This window comes from Melospiza georgiana, chromosome 3 (assembly GCF_028018845.1).
Source record: "Melospiza georgiana isolate bMelGeo1 chromosome 3, bMelGeo1.pri, whole genome shotgun sequence".
Classification (NCBI taxonomy): Eukaryota; Metazoa; Chordata; class Aves; order Passeriformes; family Passerellidae; genus Melospiza; species Melospiza georgiana.
Window position 1 is genome coordinate 13,845,603 of NC_080432.1, and position 6,641 is coordinate 13,852,243.

Here is a 6,641-nt window from a genome sequence, read left to right on the forward strand (position 1 = left end):
CCAAGCAAATGGGTTTGCATTGCTTGAAGTGCTGACTCCTCATTTTACAGGGACTGAATCCCACAAATGCCTTGGACAGAGGCAGTGCCAGCCCTGCTTCCTGACTCTGACAGGATGTCACACCTGCCCCTCTAAAGGCAGCACAGGCTCTGCCTCTGCCTGTGGGGTGGCCGAGGTCTCTCTCCAACATCCACCCTTTGTGCTAAATCCCATGCACCACTTCTGTTATTCCACAAATCCACACAAACTGTCTGGATCAAGGCAAAAAAAGTGGTTTTTTCATGCAAGTTACTCCCCCCCCCACCGCTCCGTGTTTGTCAGAAAGGAATAAAACTGCACCATATAAAGGCAGAGAGAAAAATCCTTTATTTCTGAAATTTTATCTTTCAGCGGCAGCTTTTTCCTTGCATAAGACTCTCCATAAATCCGAGGTCTTGTAACTTTGATCTATTCACCCCCTGCCTACAACATAGACTCCAATCCCACCTCTTCCTTAATGGACTGTAAGGAATTGAGGAACACTTGGGTAAGAAAAAAACTCTCAGTAGTGGTTCCTTATTTCTCTGCTCATTTCTTAAATTAAAAAATGACTTTTAGAAGCTATTCTGAGGACACTTTCAGTTGTGAAGGCAAGAGCCATCCTCCTTGCTTTCACTGCAGAGTCCTGTTTTTGCAGGGATTATGTCACTGTCCCCATCAGTGCTCGGGGGCTGCTGGAAGGGGCTCAGAGCCCAGCAAAGCCAACCAGCAAAGTGACCCCATCAGGGTGTGTCTGAGTCTGTATCTTTCTGCAACAAAACCTTGGAAACAAAATCACTGTGATTAATCCCAGCAGAAAATGTGGGCAAAACCAGAATGTGATTTTCTTCTCAATCAATATTATGGAGCTCCCACTGATCTTTTAATATTGTTTTGCTTATGGATGAAAAGATACTGAGGTGCCAATATATTACAGTCATTCATGTTTAGACCTGTAAATGAACCCCAAAATAATCGTCATATTTTGTTGCCTGCTCCACATATACACTCAGCTCACTTGTATATAAATTAAAGATAAACTGCATTTAATCCTGTTAAGCATTAAAATGTGAGTAAACAAATTGACTAACAAAATACAGGGGGATGGCAGAAAAAGAAAATAAGCTCAGAAAATAATTGGTTCTAAGGAAGTTAATGAAAGTTTGTAGCATGCTTTTTATATGAATAGAGTTCAGAAGAGATTATTTTTTTGAAGTGTTACTCACAAATCTCCCATATCCACAATAGATCTTTTGTTAACTGTACCTGCACATTTATTGTGTAAGACAGCCTAATAAAATGAAGTCATTTTAATAAACATTGTATCAGAATATCCTATCTTCTATGTGGCACTGTGAATTTCCACTACTGAAGGAAACATTTAACATTCTCACCATTTTAATGCTTTTAATAAATATTTGCAATTCCTGTGATAATGCATAATGGCAGAAAAATGCATTGCCTCCAAAATTTATGTGGCTGCTGGCAGGTGGCCATTTTCCAATTTTCTGTCTCGCTAATATACATTTATTATGTATTTCTAAGGGCTTTTCTTTTCAGTATTTGGCTTGCCATAAAATTGCTATTTCTTTTACAAGAGAAAGTGCTCATGACAAAGAAATCTCAATTGAACCCAAACCTGACAAATGGACATCTGCTGGCCAAGTCAGAGAAGAAAAACATTTGCCCAACGCAGCTCTCAGTTTGATGCCTTCCCATCAGCCACAGCCACAATATGTTTGGATCAGAGGCTCGCATTCTGAACTGCTAACAAGAATCAGCCCTTGCTCAGTAATATTTCCTGAAGTGTGACATGGTGTTGCATCATGTTACCCATGACACGACATGGAATAACATCACATTACATGATGGGTTATGACATAGGCGAGAAGAAGATGCAAGTTAATACCATGCATTACATTTTATTTTGTCTAAATTGCAGGAGCAGAGTGTAGGATGAGCTGTGAGTGGTCTCTTCTGTGCTGGCTTTGTGCAATTTATACAACAGCCATCGTTGTAGTACCTGAGCATCCACCAGCACATAATTAAACCTCTATTGATGGCTGAAATCCTTGAATCTCTCACTAAGCACATATCGCTCTCTGTGTTTAAGTAGCAGCATTCATTTGAAGAGCCAGGGAGCAGGGACTAAGCATGAAGCCTAAACAGGCAATGAGAAGTGGTAAAACTACTGAGATGATGCATTCTTACCCTCTCAATGCAAGGAGGCTGATTTTGTGAAACTCTTCATGGCATTCACAGCAAAGCAGGGAATATCCTGTGTCACGGAGCATGTGCTTCTTGAGGATCCTTTCTGGTAGCAAATGATGCTCAGAGAGTGTGATTTGTTATCAGAGAGCTATTTGTGATGGCCAAGATAGAAGGGCACTGAATAAATATCTACAGCTCTCAGGAACTGAAACATGATGGTGCAGGAGATGGAAAGAAATATCTCAAACAGGCAGAGAACAGAACCTTGCTACCAAAGGTGACTGCAAATTCAGGAGTTTTTGTTTTGTTTTTTCAAAGCTGTGAAGCAACAGCATAATCCAAATTAATAACATACTGTATTTTAAGTTTTGCAGTAATAAGCCTTGGTTAGACTAATTCCTGGAATGATGAACACAGTTCCCCTAGAAGAGGCTACTGTACGAGAGGTTTAATCTCTGATTTGATGGAAATTATGGGCAGGTTGCTTCACAGTCTGCATTTTTGGTTTTCCCTTTACTTGACCTATTTTGGCGCAGCTCAGGAAAGAATCACTATTTGGGAAAGTGCTTACTGGACTTACTGTGAATGTATCAGAGCTTTCCTGGGTCACCCCTGGAGATCCTGCAGCACTGGATATGGAGAAGATGAAGGCACATTTTTCACTGATGATCATGGGCTTATGCCAGGACTAAAACTGCAGTTTAGAACTGGCCAGATAGAAAATCGTATTTTTTAACTGAAAATTTAATTGTCTAATTCTTCTTTATCAAATCATCTATTTCTCTATTTTGAAGCTAATTCAACTGAATTAGGTGCAAACTTTGCAAATTCTCACCAGAATTTCCCAGCTGTCCAAAACATTACAGCTAACCTTGAATATCTGCCCAAAATTAAAATTATTTATAAAATTATTTTAAACACATAGTAGTATATGGCTGTTTAATCTAACTAACTATATTCTTATACATGTTTATATTATTAATACTTTAATATATAGTTATAAAAATATTTATCATAGTGTGATTTATTATAGGGATTATACATTATATGGTATAATACAAATAGTATTACATTGAAATACATAATTAGTATTAGGGATTCAAGAGGAAAAAAAACCACGATTTTTTACAAAGGATGATATTTAAATATTGGGGGGAACAGATCAAGGGCCCCTTTTACCCTCCTGATACTTAGGTCAGTGGCAAAATGTAGATTTTTCTGCATAACTTGTTTCTTGGTCTAATTGATTTCTTCTTCCTGAATGTGCAGCCAGAGCTGCCTTTGCAGGAGTGCTCTGCAGCCTTGCTGCCATGCAATACTTTGTTGTGCTGAATCCTTCTCACACTGGAGACGTGTCTGTGCTTTGTTTGCATTTGTTTTATGGAGTGCAGGACGTGAGGGTTTTGTGTCGCTCATGTTCGATGCGGGTTGATAAGAACCAGATATTTGAAGAAATGGAGAAAAGCAGATTAAAGATTTCCTGTCCCCTCATGGCCAGTTTTCTCTTAGATGAAATGAAGGATTTGTGAGTGGGCACAAGTGAGTGATACAATCATGTTTCTACCACAAAGTTTAACTGTATCAGTGGGCTGCATCTTAGCATTTTTGATAAAGATTGTATTCTGAGAAGAATTAATGCATTTCTTACTCTTGCTACTGATTTCATCCACATCAGTGAGTTTAATTTGCTTGCAAAATATTTCTCAGAAGTAACTTTTCCTTACAAAGGGTGGCCATTAAAAAAAAAAGAAACAAACCTCCACAAAAACAAGCAAAGAAAAACACCTGACAACAGGGAAAACTGTGGCAGTTCTCCATGAATCTTCTTGAGCTCATACATTTTATAAGTATTTAATGTGATACCTTGTAGGAATAGACAGCAGCAGGTGACTGCGGTAACTTTGAAGAACAGCTTTTTTCTGTCACTTCTTTTCCAGCGTGGCCCAACAGCATTCCTAACAGAAACTACTTGCACAGCATCCCCACTTCTCTCAGGAAAATCAGTAAAGACTGGTAATAATGCAGAGCAACATACAATTAAAAATTAATAGCAAAATGATTACATTATTCTCCTCCAGCAGAAACACCCCTGTACCCTACAACAAAGGCCTTTAAAGCACTTTGGCTGTTTTCCAGAAGAGCTGATGAATGCTGAACCTCGCCCTGCTGCCTGCTGTGCCAGGCAGGAGCTGCTGAGTGTCCATGCAGGAACAACGGGGCAGGGGCTGGGCAGGCTCTGCTGCAGCGCCCGCCAGGAGAGGCAGCTCCATGGCAGCAGCAGGGCAGGGTTTGGGTTACTTTGGATTATTCCACCAATCTGTGACAGTCCAACTGATACACAACCCATGGGGAAGCTGGGAGAGAGAGGAATTGCTTTGCCTGACTCCAAAACAAAGGCTTTGCAGTGTTATACAGATCATTCTGATCACAGAAGTAGCCTGCATTAGGGCTTTCAGCCTGAGATAATTGACCTTGACTTTACTCTCAGCTGTGGGCACAGAACTCTTGGTGCAGTGACTTACCTTGAAGAACAGCGTGCAACTGCACAGAATATTTACTTTCTGTCTTTTTTTTAATTCTTGAAAACTGTGCACTGCAAGGACAAGTAGGCAGAAGTGTAGTGAGGGATGGAAGGTATTTTATGTGGATGAACACATGAAGAGGTGATTATGTATTGCTAAAAGTCTAATCCCTGGATAAACTACAGTTTGCTATTAATTCTTTGGACTTGCTTAGCTGCTACTTAACATTTCCACGACTTAACAATTATATTCTTGAGCTAAGAGTAACTTTTCAACAAAATGTGTAGGGATTAGAAACATTGATAATTATATTAATTAATATTAATGGCAGTGACAATATTTGTAGTCATATGACAAACATAAGGAAAGCAGGGCTTTAATTTTATCAATTAATTCTGTTTCTAATTGCTTTCACTCTTCAGTTGTCAGAACGTGTTCTCCTTGCAACAAGGAATGTGTTAAGCAGGAAAAGCATAGACCAGAATTAAGGGAAAGGAGGGCTCTGTGTTTGTGTATGGTGCTGTCTGTTACCCAGAAGCATGTTGAGCCTTCTCTGTGGGCTCTGGATTTTCCCTCTGTTTATTGTAAGTGCCCATCATCTGGAGGAATGGGTTCAGTCTCAGTGAGCTGGGTTAGCAGGCAGAGAGGCCAGTCAGGAGCAGGGAATGCCACTGAGTGAAGAGCTTTCCAAATTATCAACTCTTCCTTCTTCCCACACCTTCCCAGAGGTGCCACATGAGCTCTGGACAGCAAGGCAAGCAGGCCTTGGAAAAGAGAGCTCAGCGTGTGTGTCTACAGTGGCTCCTCAGATTTAATACCTTTGATGGGCTCCAAGTTGTCTCTGGAGGCAGGCAGGGAGCTGCAGTCCATTGGCCTTAATCCTTCCCTGTGCTCCCGTATCTTTATACTGCTCCACCAGCTCCACACCGCCTAAAAGCAACACAATCCACCCTGGGCTCCCTGGTGGGAGGGAAATCCCTGCCCAGGCCCCTTGCTGAGTGCTGCAGCTGCCACAGAGGCTTCCTGGCACCGGGAACAGGGCAAACCCCCCTGCAGATGGGCCCAGAGCCCTGAGAGGCTGCTCCTGCTTGGTGTCCCCAAAGGCTGGGGCTGTGCAAACCCTGGCCCCAGGGTGGAGGCCTGAGAGTACCCATGTCCTGAGACTGCTCTTAAGGCAGTGAAGTCCCTCCTGCACAGAGCCCTCACCCACAGCCATCCGAGAGGCTGATAAAACAAATAATGATGATCTCCTGGGGCAGCTGCAATAAACAATGCTGCCAGCCAAGAATGGTGCCTTTGATGGCTCTGCAGGCGAGAGCTCAGCCATCTCTCAGCTGCTGAAGCCCAGCTCGCTGCCCTCACAGGCTGTGCCAGCTGCTCCTGCAACGCTTCAGGGGCTGCTCTTCCTCTCAGCTCATCCCTCCTTGCTCCTCCTCAGCACTGCAGCCCTGCAAGGCTGGGAGGATCTCAGCAAGGCCTGTGCAGGTAAGGGATACTGTCACCCAGCACATGCTGCTCTAGTGCCTCTGGCTTCTCCCAGATTACCTGGGGAAGGTGCTGCTGCCTGCTCAGCTGGGCAGATGTCGGTATCTGCTGGCCTGGGGAGTTCCTCACCAACAGCCCAGTAAATCTGGGGGACTTGCTGATGAGCATGAGGGAATATCCCCAGTTCATTTGCTTCTTATGGGCTGGAGACCTTGCCCCTGCCATTCCCCTCCTCGTGGACATGCAATGCTGATCCCCAGCATATCTGCATCTATGCATGTTTTTAGGGTAAAATCAGGAAGCAAAATCCATCTTGTTGTGCAAGCCACATCCTTGTCAGAAGGCATTGTCAGGGCAGAGTCACATCTTCTGTGCTGGTACAAACGTTGCTTCTTCCCTATCTCC